The sequence below is a fragment of the Lathyrus oleraceus genome, chromosome 7 (genome assembly GCF_024323335.1).
Source record: "Lathyrus oleraceus cultivar Zhongwan6 chromosome 7, CAAS_Psat_ZW6_1.0, whole genome shotgun sequence".
Classification (NCBI taxonomy): domain Eukaryota; kingdom Viridiplantae; phylum Streptophyta; class Magnoliopsida; order Fabales; family Fabaceae; genus Lathyrus; species Lathyrus oleraceus.
This window is the reverse complement of record NC_066585.1, coordinates 533077307-533085405: the sequence shown is the minus strand read 5'-3', so window position 1 is coordinate 533085405 and position 8099 is coordinate 533077307. Positions and strand designations below refer to the sequence as shown.

At 38.1% G+C, this 8099-nt stretch overlaps 1 pseudogene; it reads left to right on the top strand.

Moving 5' to 3' along the window:
* The first annotated feature begins 5086 nt into the window (after positions 1-5086).
* On the top strand, positions 5087-6957 carry LOC127104823 (serine/threonine protein phosphatase 2A 55 kDa regulatory subunit B beta isoform-like; annotated as a pseudogene).
* Positions 6958-8099: the final 1142 nt, after the last annotated feature.

Here is an 8099-nt window from a genome sequence, read left to right as displayed (position 1 = left end):
CACTAGGTCAAATACCACAAGATGACTTAGGCAAAAGTTGGGGCATCTCGATGGACCAAAAGCTTCAAAGAAGCGGTCCAGGCAAAATTAGGGATAAAATAAATCAATCAAAAGAGGTCATTAAATCCTCGACAAAAACAAAATAAGGTGACTGCCATTCAAGAAAATTCGTCTTGAATCCTCATCACACCTTCGAACCCTCTTGGAAGTCGAATGCGTGTATTGAATTAACTGAACGTAGGAACTGGAGATCATCAAGAAGAAGGGGTGGGTAAAAACAAATTTTGAGCCTTATATCCTTTTGTTTCAAGAAACCGCGAACCAGACCACGTTACAACCCTTAAAAGACCTAATTGAGGCAGGGTTTATTTTGAAAGCATACTATAACAAGGTTGTGTTAACTTGACTCCAAACGATTTTTGTTAATCATTTGATAGCACCAACTTGTATACTGTGAATGACTTGATCACCATTGTGTTCTTATCAACGACTCGTTCACTATATTTCACCCGTTCATATCAATAAATTTTGATTTCAAATTTTTGCATAAGCATTGAATTAAAATTACCATTTTTGAATGAACAATCTTATTTGCGAGTCAACACTCAGCATCAAAGAAATTCAATACACAGTTGAGGAACTAGATGGAGTGAAAGAAGTCTAGTCAAGGGCAAATCACTTTGAGCATCAGTTAATTCGAGCTAATCACTCTAAGGGTCCTCAAGGAAAGAGTAATCTGCTTCAAGAATCAGACTGGGGCAAGCCACCTCAGAGCTCAGTAAGTCCAATCACTCCAAGGCTCAGTTAGCCAAGAGTAATTTGCTTCAAGACTTAGACTGGGGCAAACCACCTCAGAGCTCGGTAAGTCCAACTATCCAAAGGACAGTCAATCAAGAGTCTACCATTCTAGCATTTGGTTAGTCAAGATCAGACTATTGCAAGTTTCAAACACTTGGGGCAAGCCATCTCGAGGTAGTCTCATGGCAATTTGTTTCCAAACTCACTTTCAAGGTGAATATTTTCAAAGACCCAACAGACTGGGGCAAGATGAGCCACAGAGGAGCAGAACCTCTTTCTTCGTGCTTTCAAACTGCTCAAACAAATTCTGCCATACGTCAAAAACTATTGAGTTTAAGACGAGTGCCCGAAAATTATGCTAGCACGATTCATTAATCCTTCAAAAGGATCCCATTGGCAAAGTTGTGGTTATCAAACTGGATAGAATCCTCCTTTGGCAACATCTATCATAAAATATTTGGTTGAGTTCTCGGTGTTGAGGAATCATGAGCTTCCATAAAAAGCCTTTACAAACTCCCAGTCTGCCCAGTGTCAGCATTCTCATAATCATGATCATTCATATATCATGCATAAAAGGAAATTCAAATCATGCATAGCCGAAATGTACTTCGTGCTCATTTTGCATTGACCCAGGTCTTGTTGTTGATCCTATATCCTTTGACCTCTAATTCCAGTTTGTCTTTGGTTCCCTTAAACCATCATCCGGTTTTTGCAGTCATTTTCAAATCCAACCCAGTTGGCACCTATTAGAAAATTTTCCATTTGGATTATCCGATGAATTTCCGGATTACTCCTTGGTTTATTGATGTATTTCCACAACTTGTCTGATGTATTTCCAGATGTTTCCCCATCTATCTGAGGTGTTCTCTGATGTGTCTGTATTCTGATGTATTTCCAGAATCTCCTTGATGTATCCTCTGATGTGTCTGTATTCTGTTATATTTCCGGAATATCACTTGTAATTCTGATGCATTTCCAGAATTTGTTTCTTTTACTCTCTGATGAATTCCCAGACATGTCACTTTTGTTCTGACGAACTTCCAGAACCCCTATGCCATTCCCTGGAATTATTTCAAGACTCATTGGTGTCTCCTAAAAAAATCAGTTGTTACTAGGCATTATTCCAAGCTCAGTTGTTACTAGAACTCATTTCAAAGTCCAATTGTTGTTGGCACCAATCTGTTAAAAGCTGGTTGTAATCCATTGCTTACAGTCAAAGTCCAATTGTTGTTGGCACCAATCTGTCAAAAGCTGGTTGTAATCCATTGCTTACAGTCAAAAGTCCAATTGTTGTTGGCAAAATCCGTTAAAAGTTGGTTGTAGTCCATTACTTACGGTTAAAAGTCCAATTGTTGTTGGCACGTACAGAGAGTTTAATTACCCTGTCTTTCTTGATGGTTCCGTGAAAGTCATGTATGACTTATCATCTTGAGGAATTTCCAGAAGCTTAGAGGTTTTTCGTGTTAGAAAACTCCAATGATGTTGCTTTGTATGTTTTCCAATGTTTCTCAGGTCATGTATGAACCTATTGGTAAAACTCCCTTTGATTTTTTTCCCAAGTGATGTCAGGTCATATATGAACCTGTTGTTGAGCTTTTATTCCGGGGTCAGGTCATACTTGAACCTGCTCTGAAGAGTTTTTCCAATTTTTGTTCAATACTATTCAGGTCATGTATGAACCTGTTGTTGAGCTTTTATTCCGGGGTCAGGTCGTACTCGAACCTGCTCTGAAGAGTTTTTCCTTTTATTCAATACCATTCAGGTCATGTATGAACCTGTTGTTGAGCTTTTATTCCGGGGTCAGGTCATACTTGAACTTGCTCTGAAGAGTTTTTCCAATTTTTGTTCAATACTATTCAGGTCATGTATGAACCTGTTGTTGAGCTTTTATTCCGGGGTCAGGTCATACTTGAACCTGCTCTGAAGAGTTTTTCCAATTTTTGTTCAATACTATTCAGGTCATGTATGAACCTGTTGTTGAGCTTTTATTCCGGGGTCAGGTCATACTTGAACCTGCTCTGAAGAGTTTTTCCAATTTTTTGTTCAATACTATTCAGGTCATGTATGAACCTATTGTTGAGCTTTTATTCCGGGGTCAGGTCATACTTGAACTTGCTCTGAAGAGTTTTTCCAATTTTTGTTCAATACCATTCAGGTCATGTATGAACCTGTTGTTGAGCTTTTATTCCGGGGTCAGGTCATACTTGAACTTGCTCTGAAGAGTTTTTCCAATTTTTGTTCAATACTATTCAGGTCATGTATGAACCTGTTGTTGAGCTTTTATTCCGGGGTCAAGTCATACTTGAACCTGCTCTGAAGAGTTTTTCCAATTTTTGTTCAATACTATTCAGGTCATGTATGAACCTGTTGTTGAGCTTTTATTCCGGGGTCAGGTCATACTTGAACCTGCTCTGAAGAGTTTTTCCAATTTTTTGTTCAATACTATTCAGGTCATGTATGAACCTGTTGTTGAGCTTTTATTCCGGGGTCAGGTCATACTTGAACCTGCTCTGAAGAGTTTTTCCAATTTTTGTTCAATACTATTCAGGTCATGTATGAAGCTGTTGTTGAGTTTTATTCCGGGGTCAGGTCATACTTGAACCTGCTCTGAAGATTTTTTCTCTATTTGTTCAATACTATTCAGGTCATGTATGAACCTGTTGTTGAACTTTTATTCCGGGGTCAGGTCATACTTGAACCTGCTCTGAAGATTTGTTTTCCCTGTTGTTCAATACTATTCAGGTCATGTATGAACCTGTTGTTGAACCCTTATTCCGGTATCAGGTCATACTTGAACCTGTTCTGAAGATTTTTTCCCTATGTTTGTTCAATGCTATTCAGGTCATATATGAACCTGTTATTGAGCTTTATTCCGGTGTCAGGTCATACATGAACTTGTTCTGAAGAGTTATTCTCCATGATTATTCCCCAGCATTGTCAGGTCATATATGAACCTGTTTTGTTGTGTCTGAACCTGTTATGCATTTTCTTCCTTATTCAGGTCTGGTAAGTCATATGTGAACTTACTCCCTAAATCTCTTGTACTCCGAATGCTGCTTATCAAATTCCACTTAGATTACTCCTTAGTGTGTGTTTGACTCTCCAGCAGGACTGGTTTTCCCCAGCGAGTTTGTTTCTTACCACCTGTCTGTCTTCCTGTAGACCATCAGCATTCCCCACAGATTGGTCTGTCTAGTAGCATCTCCTGTCAAGGGTCCACCATATCCCTAGCAGATAAAAATAAAAAAATCATGCATCCATGCATATCATATCATGTCATATCATGTCATATCATATCATATCATATCATATCATATCACATCATGTCATAGGGATTCAGGATCAAAATCCGGGTCTTCCTAGTATTTAACCATCTCCCACTATGATCATATGAAGAGTGTCCTGCTTCATATTCTCTAGTTGAAGACGCTTAAAAAGGGGCAACTGTCATACCCTAATTTTGGTCCTGAATTTTTTTCATTTTTTTCATTTTTTGTTTGGCACTTGGCCTAAGGTTCATTTGCATACATTCATATTTTTGTTACACATTGGTCATTGTCTATGCCTTTTGATCATGGTTCTTTTGATTATAAAATGGATTTTAATCATTTGACTTTTTAATTTTTCAATTTGATTTTTATTTCAAATTAAGTTTAATTCCAAATTTTAATTTAATTTTAATTGTTATTTTTACTAATAATTCAAACTCTAATTGATTTTAATTTTCAAATAAATGTTAGAATTGATATCAAAGTAATTTTAACAAATTATGAATTAATTTGATTTTAATTTGGTTTTTACTGATTTGTTATTTTTATTTAAATTGATATTTAAATTAGTCTTGGATTATTTCTAAGAATCCCTTTTATAACCAGACATGATCCATTTTTCATCCATAGTTCATCCCAAATCAAAATAGTACATACTCATTTCATAACATTCAATAACATTCAACTTTCAAGCATTCCCAAACTCATTTTCATACATACGTTTTCATTTAACATTCAGGCATAACAATGCATCACATCCATATCCTACAGTTAACTTCTACATTACAACCAATTCCCAAATTTCATCAGAAAGGAAAAAGAAAAAATCACAACCGAGATATAACCATAATTCACATCTAATCCCAATTCCAATCTAATTCCAAATCCAAGTCCTCCATTGCCGTAATCAACCATCCTCAATTTCCCGGATTTCTATCTAAGAAGAAAAAGCCTCAAAGTCTAGTCAACCTTTGCATTAGAGTTCTTGGAAGACCTTTGGAGAATATTAATGAAGAATCATGGAATACTTAAAACTCCTGGATATCAGTGTTTCTATAGATTCTGTTGCTCAGAATAATGGACTTCAGGATACAATGCAAAATTCAACCTCGATGGATGTTAAATACAGTGAAGAAAATGGAAGTGACGTTGCTCTTGGTAATATGCAAAATGGAATGGTTTCCCAAGATCTAATGAATGCGTCAGAGCATTTTGATGACCAAGATGGAAGTGGCGTCAGTTCAGGCTGGAAGATAGTGATGCATGAAGAAAGCCAACTTTATTACTACTGGAATGTTGAAACCGAGGAGACTTCATGGGAAGTGCCCCAGGTTTTGATTCAAGCTGATCATTTGACTAATGATCCTTTACCTCCTGCTTCTGTCACTCATACCTGCTTCATTTTTCACGAATCCAAACCGTAGCCACCATTGCTCATCGCTGAAGCATCAACTGCCCGCGTTACCGTCCAAGTCAAACAAGACCGAGAAGAACGCTCGCCAAGTCATTAAGATTCCGTTTTCCTGCAAATGCAACAACAAAACCGGTAAGTCCAATAATTTACCACGGTACAAAATAACACCAGGACGACACCTCAATCACGGATTCATATGCGTATCGGACATCATCGTATTTGATCCATCCATCAGTTATTGCTACTTCCTTATCTATTATACATAAGGAAGTTCTGGTTTTCTAGTACACTGATGGCTAACTCAAGTAGCAGATTTACACCGACAATGTCCGGGGACCCCTTGGAGTAGAAGGGACAAAATATTACTGAATCAAATGCAAGCATAATTCAGTGTCTTTTAAGCCAGCAACACCGTAGCTCTTTAGATGGCTCGGTTTCTATCCTTTGGGATATTGAAAATTACCCTGTTCCGAGTAATGTACACCTAGCCGGAATCCCACTAGATATCAGATGGAAGCATTAAAACCTGCATCTGCAAAAAGATCCAAAAATGCGCATAAGAATTTTTGAAAGTGCAAGACATAATAACAATAGCAACAACAACAACAGTTGTTTTTGTTCACTAACGATAAAACCCCTGCCAGTTACAGCACCAATTGGGCGGATCTACATCCTGAGTTCTGCTATAAAACCGAGTTTCAGAGTCATGAGCCTGAGTTTGACTATCTTAAGAGCTTGGAAATAGAAGAGAAAATTAACAGAACAAAATGGTGCCAAACCGCTAACCGTGCTGTATTCCTCCTGTCTACTAATGACAAAACAATCAAATTTTGGAAGGATCAAGAAAAGAAGGTGAAGAAAGTTTCTGACATGAATATTGACCCTTCAAAAGAATGGAAATGGATCTATCCCAAGTTCAAGCAATTCTTGTATCCTTAAGCCACATCTTGCTAATGGAGGATCTTCAGATAAAACATATAGTTGTCAAAGCAACGATTTCTCATTTCCATCCGGAGGCTTACCGTCACTAAGATTACCCTCGGTAGTGGCTGGCCATGAGAGCAGTCTGTTGGCTCGATGTCGTAGAGTATAGAGACATGCTCATGATTATCACATCAATTCTATTTCAAATAACAGCGATGGAGAAACTTTCATATCCGCCGATGATTTGCAAATAAATCTTTGGAACCTGGAAATTAGCAATCAAAGTTTTAATATTGCCAATGTAAAGCCTGCAAATATGGAGGACCTTACTGAGGTTATAACATCAGCAGAATTTCACCCGACACATTGTAATACATTGGCATATAGCAGTTCAAAGGGCTCAATCCGTCTTGTTGACTTGCTGCAGTCAGCCTTATGTGATTCCCATGCCAAATTATTTGAAGAACAGGAGGCCCCTGGGTCCAGATCGTTTTCACAGAGATTATTGCTTCTATCTCGGATATAAAGTTTGCAAGGAAGAAAACAGTTTGAAACAACCTACAACCTTTTCCGATCAGAGCAACTTGGGCATGACCAATCGGTGATTGTAATAGAGAAACTGAGAAGCAGGAGTTGTCTCCAAGCCTGGAAGGTCCAGCATAACCTGCACGGTATCAAACTCAACAATCTTAGCATAAATTCACCGAGTCAATGATACACACGGTAGACATAAATAAAAGCTTACAGATTATCTCCTTGGGATTCCCTGCCCAGACTGAAATCGAATGTTGCGACAATGCCAATTCCACAAGCACCATACAACCTGTTCATCCCAAACCGTTTCGTTTTCGTTTCTACTCACCGAAACTGCTCTTGAGTTTTCACCAAGAAAGTCACTGCAGTAAAAAGAACAAATTAATTAGTAAAAATGCAGAAATCCAGAAAATCCCCAATTTGGAATTAAGACAAAATTCAAGGAGAAAGTTCATGCTCAGATTACCGTTCCGATTCTAGCATCAAAAAAAGGCCACTCCAACTTCTGAGCACAAAAGGAGCTTCGCAGAGTAACTTCTTGTAACACCAAAGACACCTATTCAAACCCTAATTCATGAGGGATAAATAGTGAGTGAGAACAACAGAAAGAAAGGAGAAATTTGAAAACTAAAAACCCTGAGATTTGGAGGCGGCCGCGATTTCAAAGGGGAGAAGCTAGTTCCAAAATCAAAGTTGAATCGAGATAAAAGAGGCGAGGGAAGAAAGTTCAAGATTTACCTGAGTCATTATCGTCGCCAAAAGTAAGTCTTCGTTTGGGGATTTTCCTTTTTACCGTTGATTTTTGCTCGCCTTTGGATGTGAGATTGTGACATGAGGTCGCGATGAGGGAGGATATTTCGTGAGAGAGACGTGAGGTTGAGAGTACGAGAGAAATTCGTTGAGAGATTGAAGTGAGCGAAGGTTGACGGTGAGGGAGGAGCGCGAGATAGAGAGAGGAGGACGATTGAGTCTGTTTGCATCCTCACTTTTTCTTTTTTTTCTTTTATTTATTCAATGCTTTATTCTTTTTTAAACAGACTTTTAAATCCCATTAAGTGAATGTTTAGAGTTCTTAAGTAGTCATTAACTGTGGTTTATTGTGGTTTATTGGTATTAGTTTCTAGTTGAGTGCTATTTTATGTTCCCAACCCTTAGCCTCT